The sequence below is a fragment of the Anastrepha ludens genome, chromosome 4, assembly GCF_028408465.1.
Source record: "Anastrepha ludens isolate Willacy chromosome 4, idAnaLude1.1, whole genome shotgun sequence".
NCBI lineage: Eukaryota > Metazoa > Arthropoda > Insecta > Diptera > Tephritidae > Anastrepha > Anastrepha ludens.
In genome coordinates this window covers 35,268,083-35,286,018 of record NC_071500.1, presented here as the reverse complement: position 1 = coordinate 35,286,018, position 17,936 = coordinate 35,268,083, and the positions used below count along the sequence as shown (strand labels likewise).

General features: G+C 36.9%; 1 protein-coding gene across 2 annotated transcripts in view; it reads right to left on the bottom strand.

The window, feature by feature from the left end:
* Nucleotides 1-17,936, bottom strand: part of LOC128861625 (rho guanine nucleotide exchange factor 19) — a 96,735-nt gene that overhangs the window by 58,858 nt on the left and 19,941 nt on the right. The window lies entirely within an intron of this gene.

The window sequence follows — 17,936 nt, the reverse complement described above, 5'->3', positions numbered from 1 at the left end:
CAGAGCCACCTGTCGTAACGGGTTGTTATGGCCAATTATAGTAAGTAAGTAAGAATAGGTCATTTTCAAAGCACAAAGAAGTCCTTTCGCCAAGGTCCATTCTCAACATATACCTAATATATGTATATTATACTATATATACGACCGCTGGAGCCGAATGAGCTGGTGCGTGACTAACATTTGGTAGTGCTCGAGTTTGAAACACCAAATGATACAAAAGGTTGCGGGCCGTCAATGGCAAACCTCCAGGAGTATTTCTGCCATAAATCATCTGCCGTTTGGAAGTGGAGGAGGACATCGGCCAAACCCCCAAATAAAGGGTGTAAGCGCCAAGGAAGTCTTTCTATAAGTTGAAAGTTGAAAATTGTGAAGATTTGTACTATTTAAGAAATTCCTACATAAGCATAAATGGTATAATAAAGTGTTTTCCAATAACAGGTATTATTGGTGTATGGTTTGCACTATAGAGAGAGGATTAACGATTTTTTATGGCCGAAATTGGATGGTATTGATCAGGACAACGTTTATTTTCAACATGACGGCGCTACGTGCCACACAAGCAACGAAACCATTGATCTTTTACAGGAAAAGTTTCCGGACTGTGTTATCTCTCGAAGAGGTGATCACAATTGGCCACCGAGATCTTGTGATTTAACACCTTGTGACTTTATTTCTTTGGGGCCACGTGAAAGAGAAGATCTACGCCAACGGCCCAGGGTCGATTCAAGACTTCAAAGATGGAATTCGTGAGGCTATCGAGGACATAGGGCAGCCACTTTGCAATTCGGTTATGGAAAATTTCATGAAAAGGATATTGTCCTGTAAGCTAGGTCGTGGTGGTCATTTGCCTGATGTTATTTTCCACTATTAACGGCATACCTTCCTCTTTATAATGAAATAAACATCCGATCATTTATATTAAAAAATAACATTTTTCTTTGAATATCAAAATAACACCTGTTACCCGAAAACCCTATATAACAGATAGAATTTTTAAGTTAAGCTCAATTCTTGTGGAGGGAAACCAACTAATCTTATTTTTTTATTATTATTTATTAACTTCAATGAGACAAATATAGGCCGATCTTTCAAAACGAAGGAGAGGATAATATACAATAGATAGTGGAATTTACTCATTGGACTTTTTCTTTACTCAATCCTTTGGAATTGTTTCTTCAATCTCAATTTTTTTACTCTTTAGCGATTTTAAAATTTTCTTATGACATCACTGTTTCTATTCAACTGTATAGCTATTGGATGCATTCACCTTATACATACACAAGTTTACAGAAAATTTTCGTGCTAAAACCAAAGGTCGTTCAATCAGTATGATATTTTCAATTTCAGCTTAAGCCCACAAAAAACGGGTACTCATAGCTCTACAACAAAAATGGCCTTTCCGGCAGCATTTTCATTTTAAAAAAGAGCAAAGAATGTTCTAATACTATAACAAAAATCACACAAAACTGCCACTGCACAATTGGCAGTCAGTCAAGGGCAGTTTTTTGGATGGAAAAATGTCGTTAGTTATCATAGCCGTCCAGCTGTTGTAAGAACTGAACTGGGAAGCAATAACGAAGTACTAAAGATATTAGTTTGTCTTCAATTCCTGAGTTATTTTAGTTGTGTATAAATTTTTTGTGGAGCATTTTGATCAGGCTGAGGCGTATTGGATTATTGAGATCAATAGCCCATCGATGCTCCTGGATTGAGTTGTAGATTTTTAAAAGAGTTGTCGACATGTCTCAGTATTTATTGATTTAGAGTAGCTCAGTAGTTGTCATGAGGGCTAACAGTGTAAAAAAAAGCAAATGGGTTTCCACAGTTGGGCGAACAGTTCACAGTGAAAGTTGATGCGATTTTTGCATCGGATCCGCATCTTCAATGCAGCTTGGGCACATTACCAATTTATTTAAGAAGACAATTAAAAGTAAAATGCAAAAATGTGGCTAACGAGAGTTTCCACAGTCAATGCACTCTGAGGTGAGCTACAAAAGATGTTTACAAAGACTTCTGTTTACACTTTTAAAGCTGATGTAATCGTTTAATGGCAATTAGTATTATTTAATAATTGTACTCGTATGTGTTAAGAGTTCAATCAATGGAAACATAAATATACGTTAAAACAATATCAATAACTGTTGTATGTATGTATATACGTATCGAAAATAATTCACACATTGCATACCAAAGAGTTAGGTAGTGTTTCGCCTTTTCGACCAGCAACATATTGCCAAACTGCAGCGACAGCCATTGACCAATATGTAGTACGGCAATAACAACAGTACTGGCATGAAGCCATGGAATTTACATATTATTATATACTTTGAATACTAATTAATAGCAATCAATATAATAAAAATATTCACGGTTTCATATAGAAATGAAAACCACAAATATTTTCGTGCCTAGGGGGTAAAGTTACTGTTTAGGTTTTTTTGAACGAAAAGTCTGCAATGACTTATAGTTTTTCTGTTTCATCAAAATGTACACATAAACATCATATCTTCACGCTTTCGTGTTGTTTATGTACGAAAAACCCAATTACGAGCGCATTTTTATTGGGCGACAATTTAGTTATTATTTCAGTTTTATGTAATGCAGTAATTCTATTACCTTATTTAAGTCGCATTGAATGGTCTTTGTAGCTTGTTTTTCATCAATGCACAAATTAACAATAAGAAAAGAAAAATAAAAAGTATCCATAAAAAAATAATTGAAAATTTCGGCTATTTCGAATAGCCATCAAAACGGAAGATATAACAAAATAGTACACCATAGAAAATGACAAGCAAAAATGTTGTGTAATGAAATAAATATCACAAAGTTTATTGTGTAGACAGAGAGTACTGCATTGAGGTACGTACAGGTATATATATGTATATGTAGTGTAAGTAGATATTAGCTCAGATACCGACAGCGACTATGACAAATCTCACAGGAAAAACTATATATTGGGTATGAAAATAAGTTTCCGTCTTTTCTTAGCCAAAGTTACGAATTGTTTAAAAAATTAAATAAAAATTGATATTATGAGAAGTATGTGCCATTGAAAGCTACAATTTTACTCCTTCTTCCAGGTAGCATACGGATTCCTCTGACGAAAAATTCGAGTTCTCTTGACTTGATTCATACATTGAGCCAGTTTGCGATGCTCTGCTAAGAAGTGAGCCGCTCTCCAATAAGTGCTCACTGCATTCATCGAAACAAATGGTAATCCAAAGGTGCAATGCCTGGGTAATACGGTGGGTGGAGCAAGATGTCCCAATTCAGTCCCTCTAAATATTTGTGGACCGATTTAGCGACATGTGGCGTGGCATGGTCATGCAGCAAAATTAGTTTGTCATGTCTACCGCCCTATTCCGGCCGCTTTTGTTTGAGAGCTCGATTTTAACGCATTAGCTGTAGCCAGTAAAAATCGACAGTCATGGTTTCAGATGGTTTAAGGAGTTCATAATAGAGGACGCCTTTGTGATCCCACCAGATGCACAACATAACCTTTGAAGCATGAATATTTTTATTCGCTGTCGACGGACCTGATTCACCTGGCAGGTTCCAACATTTTCGACGCTTAAGCTTATCATAATAGGTCCATTTTTCATCGCCAGTGACGATGCGATGCAGAAAACCTTTTCTTTTCTGGCGTTCAAGAAGCATCTCACTCTTCACCAAACGTCTCTCGATATTCCTCTCCTTGAATTGATGTGGCACTCAGTTACCTGCTTTCTGGACCATTCCCATCGCATGCAAACGTTTACCGACGGTTGATCTGTCAACACCCAACTCTTTAGACATTTCATCGAGAGTTCGACATGCGTCTTCATCCAATAATTGTTGTAGTTGAGTATCTTCGAATTTTTTCTGTGCTCCTTCGGAATCTTTATCACTCACGTTGAAATTGCCACTTTGGAAGTGTCAAAACCACTCTTAACAAATTCTACTTGATGGAGCGTGATTACGATAAATATTGATCAATATACGTTTTAGCTGTACTTTTCTTTAAAAGGTTGCAATTAAGCATGACTTCCCGCAAATGCTATTTATTCTGGGCGAATGTAGACATTTTTGACGTCAGATAAAAAAGGATCTTTACGCTTCAAACGAATGTCAACTACTACAATTGAAGCCGCACATATACACCTTCAAATCACCAATGTATTACTAGAGCGAACACAAAAATAGTATCAGCAGCGGCACCTCTTTTACGAGGGCGGGAACTTATTCCCATATGTACATATGCTGATCGTTTCCCAAGTATTTTAGCGAGTTGGTGGAAGTTTATGAAAAGTGATTAATTTGTTAGGTTTTAGTTTGATCTAAACAGATAAAAAACGTCGCGATAAACTTGTATGTAGAAAACTTTAAAAATTGCGAACGATTAGCGATGGTTTTTTTAATTCCAAATAATATTTAAAATAAAAAAATGGCAACATCTGTGCAAATAGAAATGATGCCAGCACGTACTCACGTATACGTATATCTCATTAAAAGCCACCTGAATAACAATTCTTGCCAATTAAGTTACGCGATACGTCAATAACGTACACACACCTGCATATCTACATACAGTTTTTTTTAAACATACACACATAAGTACTTATCTATCCATGGTAAGCAGCGTTGAATGTGGCAGCATGCAAATGTACCTCAAATGGATCTTTTGTGCGTAAGAATTTAAAAAAGAATATCTATTTTTTTTACAAACGTATGTATGCATGGTTTTTAATTGTTTTAAGTCTCACTCGTGTACACTAGTCTTCGAACAAAAAAAACCAACTACCACAAAAGTAGATAATTCCTAACAGCTTCGTTAGATTAAAAAAAAAGAAAATTAACAAGTTTGTAAATTGGCAAACGGTCGGTCAAAAGTGAGAGCAGTGAGATGTCAGTAGTCAATAATTCCTAGACGGTACCTCTTTTTTGTTCTGTCATCTTTCACATTTGTCAAGCAGATGTACAATATTACACGATAGAAAAACGCCTTAAATTATTGAAATGGTCGATCTTTAAGAACAAAATATCGAAAGCTTCGTGATTTTTTTGTGGAAACAATCGTCCGAATGAGTTAACAATTCAAAAGTTGGTGGAAAAATTCAAGAAACTGGTGCTGTTGAGGGTAGAAAAAGATGTGGCATACCAAAAGCTGGACGTTCTGTTAAGAATATTGCTGATGTAGCGTCAAGAGTTGCTGGACAACCTTCAACTTCGGCATCTCGACGTTCTATACAGTTAAGCATTCATGAATCGCCTGTTTGGCGGATTTTATCTGTAGACGTGGTGGACATTTAAATAATGTAATTTTTCATACACAGTTGTTAAAAGCCGTATTTTGAATAAAAATTGTGACACCTGGAGGAATCTAAATTTGTATATGTTTTATTTGAAAACAGAATCTAAGCGCGCCTTTGGAAGTGCCTTTTAATTACACGAACTAAATAAGAGGGTTTTAAAAATGCTTAATTTTTTCTTTGAATAATTTAAATTAAATGATTTGTAGAAAGCGTTTAGTTTTTTAAAGTTATTTTAAAATCTTGTAAACATTTTGCGGTTGAATAAGCATAGCCCGACTTCCGAAAAGCTTCGGGTGGATAGTTTTTCACATTTGCCTTTGAAATGAGGTGACTTAAGTGACTTAAGAATATCTCTGAGCTCTTTAGAAATGTATTTGAAATGCGTGTAAGACGTACACAAAACTCCAAACTTGTTGTACAGTGTTATTTACGTGTTCTCTGATCACGTATATCTCGATTGTTTTTTATTTGCATGTGTCACGTAGTAAATTGAAAACAATGAAATTCTTGAAGCTTATGAATGCATACATACTTACAAACAGACTTTCATGCACACATACCTTTATTAAGGCAAACAAAAACAACCATTTGCAGTGGTATGTGTGACATAAATTCGATTTAGTGCTTTCTTTAAAAATGTATTCTCTCCAAAAATCCCCGATGGCAATTGTCTTAGCGGAAGTATTTTTTTTTATTCATGTGTATTATACAAGGTGGCGCAAAATTAATCACCCCATCGGTAGATTTATAATTTTTGCTAATGGCGTTGTACATCAATCATATTTGACACCTTTGCAGTAAACAAACAAACAAGCAGTGGGGCGCGTTAAGGTCAAAATAAAGACTTCCGTCGCTCAAAATCTTTTATTTTTTAATTTAGTATAAAAGTAGCCGAATGGGTTGGTGCGTGATTACCATTCGGAATTCACAGAGAGGTCGTTGGTTCGAATCTCGGTGAAAGCAAAATTAATAAAAACATTTTTCTAATAGCGGTCGCCCCTCGGCAGGCAATGGCAAACCTCCGAGTGTATTTCTGCCATGAAAAGCTCCTCATAAAAATATCTGCCGTTCAGAGTCGGCTTGAAACTGTAGGTCCCTCCATTTGTGGAACAACATCAAGACGCACACCACAAATAGGAGGAGGAGCTCGGCCAAACACCTAACAGAAGTGTACGCGCCAATTATTTATTTTTTTTTTTAAAGTTATTCAAAAACGAAATGATATTAGAGCAAAGAGTAATATGGGGAAATCCATCCCAAAGAGAAATCCATTATTTTCTCAGTAGATGTAGCGGAAGCAGAACATGCAGCTGCCTTGAATAACATGAAGTTATTTTACGATACCACCGGGGAGCTGGCAACAGAGAAGCATCGAGCAATTAAATCGTTAGAAAGAACACTTTTCCGCGATTCTTAACAATGATCCTCCAACTGTCAAGCGGTCGCCTACTAGACGTCTCTCACATACCATAACAGGCAGAAGTTGCTCTTTGGCTTTGCAACCTCCAACTTTTAGGAGATGCCATACGGATCCTCAAAAACAATAAGTCTCCTGGGTAGGATGGAATCACTGCAGAAATGCTGAAAGCCTGTCCCACAACTAACGCTAAAATACTACACTCTATTTTCGTAAAAATTTGGGATGTTGATAAAGGCCGAAAAAAAGACACAAGCGGGGTTCCCGCCACACCATTCTTGTGTCGGCCAAATTAACATGTTAAGAATAATTGTTGAGCAGTCGACAGAATGTAGAGCGGCGTTACACATCGTTTTCGTCGACTATAATACTGCTCTCGACAGCATACGATGTGAAACATTGGGCTGCAAATCATCCAGCTAAATAAAACCCCGTACGGTAGCTTCAAATGCAGGGTTTAACCTAATGGAAGTCTACCGTAAACCTTTGACTCTATCTCCGGTGTTCGGCATGGCTGCCTGATTTCTCCTATGCTGTTCCTAATTGCTTTCGATGACGTGCTTTCAAGATCTATAGCCAGATGCCGCAGAGGCATACAATAGTGCGAATAGCGAACACCTTGAAGACCTAGATTACGTTGATGACATCTGTCTATTATCAGCAATGCACTTCGACATGCAAAAGAAGTTTGACGATTTGTTGGAAGAATCAAGAGAGTCGGGCTGAAGACTAATGGGAAAAAACTAAATCGCTTAAAGTAAAATCGCGGTTCCACGCAGTAGCTTTAGCGTTATGAATTTCAGCATTCAAAATGTCAACAACTTCAACTACCTGGGACTTGTACTTTCTACGGACGGAAGTGCAGCAGACGACATACAAAGCGGAATCGCACAAGCTCTTAGCGCCTTTGCTCCGCTGAACAAAATATGAAATTCTACAACGATTTCCACACATACAAAGCTGCGTATTTTCAACTCAAATGTAAAATCGGTCCTTTTGTATGGCTGTCAGACCTAGCTCATGGCAGAGCTGCTCGCAAATAAATAGCAAGTTTTTGTCAACAAAGGTGGATTTGGTGGCCCAGAACAATTAACAACAGAGAGGTTTGGACGAATTGTAAGCAGTTACCCATCCATTCCTGAAATAAAGCAGAAGTGGGTGTGGATTGGCCATACTCCCCGAAAGGATCCCACAGAAATATGCAGGCTAGCACTCGATTGGAACCCGCAAGGCAGCGAACTAAGGGACGTCCTAGGAGCACTTGGAAGAAAAAAAAACTTAAGGCTGCAGGGAAATCTTTCAAAGAAGTCAAAGTCATCGCGAAGGATCGTGATCGTTGGAAGCGTTTTGTAGAGGTCCTATGTCCCAACAGGGAGGACAGGAATAAAAAGAGGGTTGGTTGTAGTCATCGATATCTCGTAAAGTTTAGATCAAACTATTTAAAGTTTATGCTCGTTGTCGAGATGACATTTCATACTAAAAAACCATTTTACGGTTTTTTGTTTCATTCAGTTGTGAGTTACTAACACCCTGTATGGAAAGAGAAACTTCGGTACATTTTACATTTTTCTTTGATAAAAGCGAATATGCAAGCCATGCCACTGAAATTGGGAATAGGGTTTGTGATGCCGACATTGTAACAGGTAATTACGTGCAATTTTGGTTTCGTCGACTCTGTTCAGTTATTGTGGACGTTAAGGAAAATTTCAATAATGTCGAGAATGTCGAGAATAACCGAAATGATCGAAGTTGACTGGCATTAGAAGTCGCAGCATTGCCCAGGAGCTAAAGATGGTATTGTACATAAAACAGTTTTAAAACATTTTGACAAAAATTTTACGCAAAAATATGAATTTATTTTTCCCCAAACTAATAATAGAACATGTTAGGTTGAAGAATAATAAGGGCGGATTGGGATGAAGCTAAACTCACTAAAGTGGTGTGCGAGGATACGACACAGGGTGGTGTTCTAACGCCACTTCTCTGGCTACTCGCAGTTAATGAGTTACTAAAGAAATTTGAAGGAACGGCATCGAAACTAGTAGCATATGCAGATGACATAGCCATAGTAGTGACAGGAAAATACCTAAACACCGTGAGTGACATAATGAATAATGATAAAACGCAAAGTATTTTGGAGTAATTTTGGATAGTAAACTATCATGGAAGTACGATATATTAGAGAGGAAGAAAAAGGCCAGCAACGCACTATACGCATGTAAAAAAATGCTGGGAGTTACATGGGGTATATCTCCTGCTATAATATATTGGTGCTACTCAGCTAAGCCGCAAGATAATATGTCCGCCGCAGATAATACGTCCGATTCGTACTAGCTCTGTCTAGAAAAGAAAGCAGAGCTAGCAGTTCACGCATATAAGTTGGAGTTACAAACAACGATAGCTGCAGATTTTGCAATGAAGCAGAAGAGAGGGAATCGCTAGAACACCTTCTATGTTCTTGTCCGACATTTGCTAGAACCCGAATGAAATGAATATCTCTCGGGGAAAAAAGTTTACTTAGATTCGCAAAAGACGCAGACATATTACAAGGTGTCTACTACAAAGAAATGTAAAGGTCTAGCTCCATCTGGTAACACTAAGGATCAATAGGTCTATTTGATGGCTTGCAGCCAGCCAGGTCAACCTAACCTAATAATAGTATAACTATTGCACAAAATTATTACCCTCCAGTATCCGCAATACTATATTACTTTTGCACTTTCCAACCAAATTAATCCTCAAATACGTTCCTTATCATAAATGTTGTTGCAATAACAAATAAAAATGGGAAATAATCAATCACATACCTGGCACGCACCATCAGTGCAAATATAAACAGGTTCCTCCACTTGATGTGCCTATCGAGTATTCGTGAACGAAAATTCAATGGCAAACGATAACTTTCACCAACAATAAACCAGAAATTTGCTACCGCCAACAGGAATTAGATAGTTTTTATCTTCTAGCAAACTAATTCTTGTTTGTTATTTCTTTCTTTTATTTTTTATTTTATTTTTTGAAAACATACCCGCTTGAGTAAAATATTTGTAAAATTGCACATACATACGTACTCGGATATATGTAAATATATAAGTAGAAAAGCTGCATGAAAGCAAACGGCTAAAGAAAGAGAAATAGCAAAAAGAGTTCTGTGACCGTTTCGCAATGCAAACAAAGCGAAAATTCCCCACCAACCCACCATTTAGACAAATACGTCAGCCTACCAGTTAACAGCATCCCGCACACACAAAGCGTTTTGCCGCCTGCACGAGTAGAACAGGAGCACCGCTCAAGCCGTTGTGGACTTATTAAATTATACGCTTTCTTGTTAGGCATCACAATTAGCCGAGCGGTGAGCCCATTTGGCTTGCGAGACTAAAATGAAAAGAACCGGCAGCCGCGTTCAGACTACACACATACATACGAATACAAACAAGCTACATATTTATTCGTTTTCACCCGTCTTCCCTCAACTAGTCACGGCTTGGAAACCATAGTAGTGGCGAGCATATAATCACAAGTATGTGGGTTGATAGACTTGTGTGAAGCTCTGGCTGTGACAGGTAAATTGTTAGGAATGCAAAGCGTGAGCACGGTTCAATAGTTCATCGTTGACGCGGGTAAAACTATTACGTTTAGCCATTGTTTTGAAAAAATTGTGTGACTTTGAAAAGAACGCAAGCTTCATCGGTATCTACATTGGCAAATACACTAAGCTCTCTAGCGCTCTTTTGCATATAGTTGATGAAAAAGTAGCCTATATTTTGAACCTCAAAAACAAAAACAAAAAAAAAAAACAATCAAAAAAGGTGCCAAGTCTTGGGCATTCTACAATATTTATCACCATTTTATAAGTTTCTCTTTAAGGTGAGCCATATTTTTATGGAAATTTTAATGAGCAGCAAAGTTATTCAAAAAGCTTAACAAAAAATGCTAACCATAAATAAGTCAAACGAGATGAATAAAATATTTATAAGTACATATTTGATTTTCAACTCATACAAAGAGCAACGTCACATTATATTCGTATTGTATAGTTCCTAATGCTTTATTCTGACTTCGATTTGTGTGTATGAGTAGACACTGCATGCCGGCAGGGAAAACCTGTATTGAAAATGATGAATCGCCATTTTACTAGACGTTTAGCTACCAAAACCAAACAGATTTATATTGACTTTTTCTCGAATTATTCTTAACAGTACCGAATACCAACAAATATTAACAGAGTAGAAGTGACTGCCGATAAATGACACCACCCGTGATTGTGCCTATTTTGATATCAAAACGATCGAGACTTCCAACCTTTGAATTCAACATGTCGGATCCTTTGAACCAGAAAATGAATTTCTGCGTCTCCTCTGGAGTGGCATTCGCAAAGCAGGTGCATTAGGGTTTCTTCCTCATTTGCTTTCCCTTTGCAAGCATGTTTTCCATGTGTGCCTAGTATTGGGGGAAAATGTGTAGAAGCGCAACATTTCGAAATCAATCGATTTTCCTACAGGGAATTCATAATGTTTGTATTTAATTACTTATATTTTTACGTATAATGTAAATACTTATACATGGGTAACTAACTACCTTCAGATCAACGGATATACCATAAATACACACATATATGTACCTTTGACTAACCCAAAACTTCGCATAAGAATATAAGTTCGTAGGCAGGTAGGTAGGTGAAATGGTTCACAGTGGCACTCCCCGAGTAAAACTAAAGCGCCGTTTTGATACCATTACGAGACCTCCAACAGGAAGATATCTACAGCAAACCAGAGCTGTTGATGTAATGGAGAAGATTGATGGGATTTAGATTGACGCACTGTCCCAGGCTGTTGAAAAAAGGAGCACCCAATGACCGTAATCGTCTAGCTGCCAAATCCGAACATTTACCGAGAAAGTGCTCAATTGTCTTCTTCTCTGAAAGGTCCTTGAAGCTTCTGCAATGGAAGTTAAATGGTTAACCTAGCTTTTCCGCGTGTATGCCGATCGTCCAGTGACCGGTAAACACAGCTACGAGTTTGGAAATGTAATGGCGAGGAATCCAATGGACTTTCTGAGTCTCCGTATATTGTACTGGGGCCAAAGGGTTTTCGAAATAACACATAAATAAATGGAGCTCCATCTTTCCTGCGCTCTCTTGAGAAATAGTTTGTGCAGTTCCCCTTTAACAAGTATCAGAGGGATGCCTTTGACCGGGTAGGAGGTCTCTAAGACCAATTCAGTTCCCTTCCTGTCAAGCTCATCAGCAATTTCATTTCACTCTATGATCCTATGTCCTGGAACCCATATCAGAGAAATGTTTCCTGCACATCCAAAATATTTGATCTCCTCCTCACAGGAGTTTACTAATTTCGTTCTGCACCATGGCGTCGTCAGAGCCTTGATCACGGCCTGACTATCGGAGAAAGTGTTAATACCTCCCTCGGTTCCACGTTCCCTAAGCATGTTGCATGCCTGCAGGATCGCAAAGACTTCTGCCGAAAAAACACTAGCAGTTTTCGGCAATTGAAGGAAGATAGATAAATTGGCTGATTTAGAGAAAACCCCCCCTCCGATTCACTACTCCATCTTGGAGCCGTCAGTGAAGGCAAAGGTGCAAGTTTCAGTGCAGATTTTCCCCTCTATCCAATCCTGCCTGTTTGGAAAGATTGCCCTAGCACGATCCTCAAACTCCAGTTTGCGGATAGAGAGTTTTGTCCGAAGTTCAGAGAAATACGTTGTTAACTGCCCAAAAATGATACCACGTCCCTTGAGAGATTGCCTCCAGAGGTCACCCTCCATTAACCTGATTGCACTTTGAGCAGCGATAGAAAGAACGCAAAAGTCGATAGGAAGTAAGTGCAAAACGACATTCAGGGCAACACAGGGAAAAGTTTTACATGCTCCAGTGATGCCAATACATGCAGTCTTTTGCACCCTCCCCAGTTTAGGGATATTATAGCCCTTACGAAGAGCTTCCCACCAAACTAAGCATCCATACGTTAAAATTGGCAGAAGCATTACGTTGTACATCCACAGCACGACCTGTGGCTTGAGTCAGCATTTTTTGCCGAACATAGATTTCAGGAAAAGAATGCTATACTGGACTTTTTTTTTTATCCGGTTTTCAATGTATAGCTTTCAATGGAGTTTGGAGACAAGTATCTCTGCAAGATACCTAACTTTCGATGAGAACGAAAGAACGTGGTTATTTAATTTGGGAAATCGAAAGGGTGGAGGTTTATATTTTCTGCTAAATAGCACCAGCTCCGTTTTGTCAGAGTTGACTCGGAGGCCGCAACTGGCAATAGCAACTAACCTATGAGTTCATAATAAATAATAAGTTTATGATATAAATAAATAATAAAATAATCTAGGATAGTAAATTAGAGTCGATTACAAGCAATATATTCTCTTGAAAGAGTAACAAAGTTACAAATAACTCCACCGGTGCTTCAGTATCAGAAATTTTACCTCGGACTAGCATTGGCTAAACTTACTTAGGAAATACACTCGCAATCTAGGAAAAATTGAGGTTGAGAAAAAGAGAGAGAGAGAAACATTACATAACCTGTACATCACAAATTTGACAAATTCCGTGATGATTAGATTGTGGCGTAAATATTAAAGTGGAATATATATACACTCTTTCCGATGATAGTCTGTACCACTGACAAAAATTCATAAAAATTTCGTAAAAAGTTGCTGCGGTGCTAAATTTTGGGAAATATTTCCAAACTATACTTCCACTCATGGTGAAAAGAATTGAGAAGGTGAGGCCAATAACAGACTGTTATCCGTCTCTCAGCGAATTTGACAGAATCAGTTGATGGTGTGAGGTAGCCGGGGTTATGAATCGGTTTGTTTACGAAAAAACTAAGAATGTGTTAGTGATATACGAAAAAAATCAATAAAATGTTACTTATGTTGACGTCTAAACAACGACGGATTGGACGAATGTGTGAAAATGTGGGAAATTATCGTGCAGAATTTGGTTACCGAATGCCCCGTGACGTTGCTCGCACAATTTTGTTTTTAACAAGTTACCTGGTAAATCTATCATCATTTAATTCCGCTATATTGTATTATTCTTTCCCACTTCCCCTCTCCCTTTACGATGGTATCACAATACGCAAATTTAATTATTCGTCCAAGGTGTCCGCCTTTGGGGCGTGCAAAATTAATCATAAATTTTGTTTTTGAATACCTTTTTTTCTAAATAAAAAAATTAGTTTGAGGCTTTGGATTCCTTTTTTTTGACTTTTACGCGCTCCATTAATTGTCTGTCTGTATGCTGCAGCGGCCTACTTCACAAGTGTCTAATATGATTGACATATGACGCCATTTACAAAATTTATAAATCTTTCATTAGAGTGATTATTTTTGCGCCATCTTGTATAACCTAAGCCAACCCGATTCGCATTTTCCCCATACAGAAATTGACACAAGTCTCTTGGATTTTTTTCGTTTTATGTTTTATGTAAATTTTACATATTTATTGCTATTGTATATTATAACATATTCAAATATATACGTATGCACATGTAAATCAATTTATAATAAATAATTGTTAATAATACTACTTCATTCTTTTCATGGTACGCCCTTCTGTATTCTCCCTCTTTTCACTCGTTCAGAACCAAAGTGTCGAAAAGGCACGTGCTTTCGCTAATTTATGTATGAATAGAGGCACATTTGTTTTAGTCTTATTCGAGTGACTCCTTCCCCCATCATTATTAATAATAAAAAGCATCGTCAGCGTTGACTAGCTGTTAAAGAATACTGATTTTTGCTAATCGTACACAACAAAGCCATCAATCTCTACACCTGCTTTAACACATTTAAGTGTCATCAATCATCAATCAAATAACGACCCAGCCAACTATGGACAAGTAATGATTGTTTGGTCAAAAATCATACATATAGATATAAGATCTTGATCCAAAAATTACCGGAATATATTCAGAAGATTCAAAATGCAAACTTATTGCTCAAAAGTGATATGATCGCCCGCAAGACATAACCTTTTCAGAATCTTATGCATCTACTTATTGTATTGGATATTTTTCTCAGTTATTGCCTGTGTTAATTTTTTATGGGTTATTCTCAGATATGTACATATTTTCGTTTCACTTCCTATTGTTGAGTTATGTACATTTTTAGAAAACCTTTTTTCGTTTTATACCAACACTCGCATCAAAACATAAAACTCCATACTTAAGTGTATACCCGTTTAGCAGTGGATCACAATTTCACAAGCGTCCAAATGAGCCTTATTCGTAAATTTTATGCAGGTGTGGCATTTGTTTGTTTATTTACACATACGAGCACAAACATCTGATTATTGCTTTCATATGAATTTGTGAGTTCAATATTCGCGCCTCATTTTGGGCCTGTGCGTTTTATTGTGAAATTATCTTGACAGAGAAATGGCAAACTGTCGGAATGGCATGAAGAGAACCTTATTTGATTTTTTGTATCCATTCTGCGCATTATCACAAAGTTATTAAACAGATATGGTACCGTATGGACATTAGATACCAAAATTTTCGTATGTCAGTATGAACGTGTGAAGATGCATATTCGGATTTATGTTTGGAGAAAGTTGTAGACTTTGCGTAGTAGCTTATCAAACAATATTTTCTTTTGTTGTTGGAAATTATTTACTCAACATCGTTTTTGGTAGTATTTATTTATTTGTACTATCACTATTTGGCACCAATTTCTCAGGTTTGTTGAATATGCCACACACATACAAAGGTGGAGGTGGAGCGGATGTAGTAATGTCATTGAATTTATAAACCCATTTAACATTACAAATTAATAAATCATATTACAGTACAATCAGCCTTGCATGAAACTCCTCGATCAAGTGAACACCAAATTTCTTCGATTGAGTATTCTGTAAAGTGAATACATAATTTTTTTTGTTCTGAGTAAAGCGAACAAAAATTAATAATTGAATAAAAAAAACATAGTATTATGGCATCAAAATCCATTACAGCCGTTGACAAAGCTATCGAGTGGGCTGAAGAAAATATGAACTCTCTTGATAATTTTATATGTCTAGTTGTCCTTCGAATTGTACAGATGAATTTTTAAAGGAGTATCTTAGAGGAAAAGAACAACACAATAATATTAATGAATTTTTTGGGGGGAAAACAGTTAATATAAGTTTCGGGGAAAAGAAATCCATTATTTTTGCATACAATTTTTGGGCAAATGATTTAAAACTGTTTTGTGGTCTATCTTGAGCTCTTTAGGCGATACTGCGACTACTAACATGCGGGTAAACTTCGATTATTTCTGTGATTTTATCAACATTTTCGACATTTTCTTTAACATAAAAAATGCCTGAACGGAATCGACGAAACCAAAATTGCACTTATTTAGGTGTTACAGTATCGACACCATAAATATGATACCTCCCACACCATTCGCAATCTCCGCGGCCTGGCTGGCATTTTCGTCTTTATCAAAGATGAACTGTAAAATGTGCCGAATTTTGCCTTTGTTGACTTTCATTGTTAATATTCTGTAACTCACAACTGAATCGAACAAACAAAAAACAGCGAAAAATGTTTTTTTTAGTGTGAAATGTCACCTTGACAACGAGCATAAAATTTAAATTGGTTGAGCGATACTTTACGAGATATCGATCACTACAGCCATCTAAAATGTATTTCTTTTTTCCCAAAATAGTATTCCAATAATGCTTGAGTTGCTTTGGATTTAAACGGCCTTGCTTGACTGAACGAGCCTTGCACGAATTGGTTCACTCTACCCGGATTGTACTGTGTTTGCATTACACAAACAAAATGCATAAATTTGCACATGTCTTAGCTTGACACTTGTCACACACTTTTGTCACATGTGTGAGTAAAAATCCATGATTCAATAATAAAAGGTTTGCTCAGTAAGCAGCTTTCTCATTCCCTCTTGACAAATCGGCTCCCTTAGCAAGACACTGGGTTGCTAGCTCTAGAAATATTGACTAAAAGTGGAGGAAAAGTAAAATTTGTAGAAAAAACATTTCATTTTCAAAATGGACTGCTTACGAGCAACATCTCGCTCAAGAGTTTTCATAGGTATGTTCAGGACTATGGTAGTATGACATGGAATACATACCGCTTAAGTCAGGACACTCTATGTATTTGACGCAATCCGAGATCGAGATGGAGAATTTACAAAGCTTTATTTCTTATGATGTGGTGATTTAAACGGAACTCATGTTTTGCAAAGAGCTAGCGTTTGCTAAAGAGTTACAGCAGGCTTTTCATAAAAAACCATCTACCGGAATCGGCTTAAAACTATAGGGCCTTCCAATTATGGAACGCGCACTATAAATAGGAGGAGGATCTCGGCGAAACACCTCACAGAATTGTACGTGCCAATTATTTATTTATTTTCAACAAAATAGTTCATATTGGCAAAACTTCGCGATTGATTTTAAATTTAAAAATTAATTCTCAAAATAAAATCTTGGATTATGTGAAATAATTTCTTGTTTTAATATTAGACTTGGCAATTTCCGCTAATCACTTCTATCTATACCATTATTTATATTCAAATATTAATTAAACTTTATTTTTTAAACCCTTCGCAGTTTGTTTCCATTTAAGTAACAAAATACAATTTTGCTACCATTTTTACCAAAAAGGATTTAATTTTTTCCCTTTTATGCACCTTCTTAAATACAACCTTTTGTAAGGGAGTGTCAAAACATCTTTAAATACAATCCTTCTTTTTTCAAATGGCGTTTTGTTTGCTCAAATATCATTTTTTTTCGCAGAGATATCGCATTTTGAAATTTTCATGTTTCGAAATTTTCCTACACCTGAAAATCGATTAAGATAATATAACATAGACATGATATAGTCGCTTACTAATTTTCTTGGGTTTGAGGGCCTGAAATATATGGATTAATAGTATGTAAATTTGGAGTTTGTGGGAAAGCCTGCTTGCGGTTATGTGGGTTAGCCTGCTCGCGGTATGATAGGGGTGGTTTCTAGGGGTTAGGGCTGTGTGTGACTCGGTACCCAAAGGTTAGATAGTGTAGGGATGTGGTGAGCCAGCACACTTATGGTGTGAGACAAAATTTTAAGAAAAATAAGACTCAATTCAAGAAAATTAGTAATCGAATATATCATGTCTATGTTATCTTAATCGATTTTCAGGTGTAGGAAAATTTCGAAACATGAAAATTTCAAAATGCGATATCTCTGCGAAAAAAAAATGATATTTGAGCA